The 2940-nt window shown below is 36.0% G+C and overlaps 1 protein-coding gene across 6 annotated transcripts in view; it reads left to right on the forward strand.

Annotated features, from left to right (window-relative positions):
* Positions 1-2940, forward strand: part of ROBO2 (roundabout guidance receptor 2) — a 647901-nt gene that overhangs the window by 277009 nt on the left and 367952 nt on the right. The gene's annotated exons all lie outside the window — the stretch shown is intronic.

The raw sequence follows: 2940 nt of genomic DNA on the forward strand, positions 1-2940 counted from the left end.
TATGGTTACTCATTCGTTTCATGCTAGAGGTAATAAGTTCAAGCCAAGAATTAAATCATGTTCTTTGAAGGCAGGAATATCTTATTTAAATTCCCTGGATTTGGGGGAACTTCAATTCACACTACCATTATCAGTTTTCTAGTGATATGTGAGTAAAATTGTATTAAAAGATAAATGCCAGCACATAGTTAGATGTTCACGGGAGACACCTCTAAGTGACCTAGGACTTTAAAAATTGTACTGATGACTTTGGACACATTCTAATAGAGTGAAGAGGACCTGAAAAGAGACACAGAGACTGCTAGATGAAAGATACTAGGTATAGATACTAGAGTATCTGCTGAAGAATTTCAGTAGTGCTGTTTCTGAGCATTCACGTGTGATCATCATATTATGGCACCAAAACTGGCTAGTAAAGATGATCAGTGACTTCAGTGAAATGGAAGTGACCAGGGAGTTCTGTAACTTCAGTAATATTTAAAATGCCTATATTTGTGTACAAAGTCCTTATGTCATCTACCCTGTTCAAAATTTGTAGATATTTTGGGAATACTGTGCTTTTTGCAGATTTAAGAAACTCAGTATCTAGAGAAGTTGAAATAGCTGACCAACCACATGGCCGTGTGTACCGTAAATAGCTGATTTGGGGTTGGATCCAAGGTCTTTAGCCTAATATTATTTCCACCATAAATCATGAAGGTAAATGAATACTGGGTTCTAATTCTGATTCTCCTAAAATGACCCAAAGGTATATACTTCTAAAGTAGGCCAATATTAATTTTCTGCAATAATAGCTCTTAACCTTGACAGCACATTAGAATTACCTAGGGACCTTAATTAAAACTACCAATGACTCCTCCCTATCTAAGACCTTCCCACCCAAGATCAATTCAGTCAGTATCTCTGCGGCTGGGATCAGGTCATCAGTTTTGGGGAAGGAGGATGTTAAATCTCAATTAATGTCTATTATAGCCAGGATTGAGAAACATTAGTTTAATGTCTTGTTGTTTAGTTGCTCAGTCGCGTCCAACTCTTTGTGACCCCATGGACTGCAGTACACCAGGCTTCCCTGACTTCGCCATCTCCCAGAGCTTGCTCAAACTCATGTCGATTGAGTTGATAACGCCATCCAACCATCCCATCCTATTGCCCCTTCTCCTCCTGCCTTCAATCTTTCCCAGCATCAGGGTCTTTTCCAATAAGTCGGCTCTTCACATGAGGTTGCCATAGTATTGGAGCTTCAGCATCAGTCCTTCCAATGAATATTCAGGGTTGATTTCCTTTAGGGTTGACTGGTTTGATCTTCTTGATGTCCAAGGGACTCTCAAGAGTCTTATCTCGCACCACAGTTCAAAGACATCAATTCTTCAGTGCTCAGCCTTTTTTATTATCCGGTTCTCACATCCATACACGACTATTGGAAAAACCATAGCTTTGACTAGATGGAACTTTGTAGGCAAAGTGACATCTCTGCTTTTTAACACACTGTCTAGGCTTGTCATTGCTTTTCTTCCAAGACCCTTGGGCTCTTGAGTTTAACATCTAAAAAACCAAAACTTATTTTCCTTCTTCTTTATTTTCATATCTATTCTAATGTATGTTGGTTGTTATTAAGCCATATATTATGCATTCACAACATACAAATATATATATACATCCTTTGCAGAAATACAGTTTCTGAGATTAATTATTCTTCCCAAATACAAATTTAGGGAATGAAGGAGAAATGCAAAATGTGAAGCCAATTAAAAGGAAAAATGGGAAAGATGCTACATTTTTTAGGAGGGGAGGGAGTTTGTTTTAAAATTTTATTAAAATATAGTTGACTTACAATATTTTGTTAATTTCTGCTGTACAATAAAGTGACTCAGTTATGCATATATGTATTGTTTTTTCATATTCTTTTCCACTATGGTTTATCACAGGGTATTGAATAGAATTCCCTGTGCTATACAGTAGGATTTTGTTGTTCATCCATCCTACATATAATAGTTTGCATGTGCTAATATCAAACTTCCAATCCTTCCCTCCCCCATCCACTTTCTTCTTGGTAAGGACACATCTATTTTCTACATCTGTGAGTCTGTTTTTGTTTCATAAATATGTTCATTGGTGTTGTGCTTTAGATTCCGCATATAAGTGATATCATATGGTATTTGTCTTTCTGACTAACTTCACTAAGTATGATAATGTCTAAGTCTGTCTATGTTGCTGAAAACATATATATACCATCCGTATACATATGTATATATGTATATATACCACATCTTCTTTATGTAGTCATTGGTTGATGGACATTTAGTTTGTTTCCATGTCTTGCTCAAATAATACTGCTTTGAACATAGATGTTCACTTTTTTTTTACAATTATACTTTTGTCTGGGTATATTCCCAAGAGTAGGATTGCTGAATTAAATGGCAGCTCTATTTTTAGTTTTTTGAGGACCCTTCATACTGTTTTCCATAGTGGCTGCAACAATTTACATTCCCACCAACAGCAGGAGGATTTCTTTTTCTCCATACCATCTCCAACATTTATTAGTTGTAGAATTTTTAATGATGGCCATATTGACTGGAGTGACGTAGTACCTCATCATAGTTTTTATTTACATTTCTCTAATAATGAGCTATGAGGAGCAGTTTTTCGTGTGCCTATTGGCCATCTATATGTCTTCTTTGGAAAAATGTCTATTTAGGTTTTCTGCCTATTTTTTGATTGAATTGTTTGTTATTGACTTTTAGGAGCTGTTTGTATATTTGGACATTAAGCCTGGTCATTTATATCATTTGAAAATATTTTCAGTTTGTAAGTTATCTTTTTGTTTTGTTTATAGTTTCGTTGTTGTGCCAAAGCTTACGTTTGTTGTTGTTTAGTTGTTGTGTCTGACTCTTATGTGGCCCCATGTAGCTCACCACGCTCCTCTGTCCTTGGTATTTTTCA

The sequence above is a fragment of the Cervus elaphus genome, chromosome 31, assembly GCF_910594005.1.
Source record: "Cervus elaphus chromosome 31, mCerEla1.1, whole genome shotgun sequence".
NCBI classification, from domain to species: domain Eukaryota; kingdom Metazoa; phylum Chordata; class Mammalia; order Artiodactyla; family Cervidae; genus Cervus; species Cervus elaphus.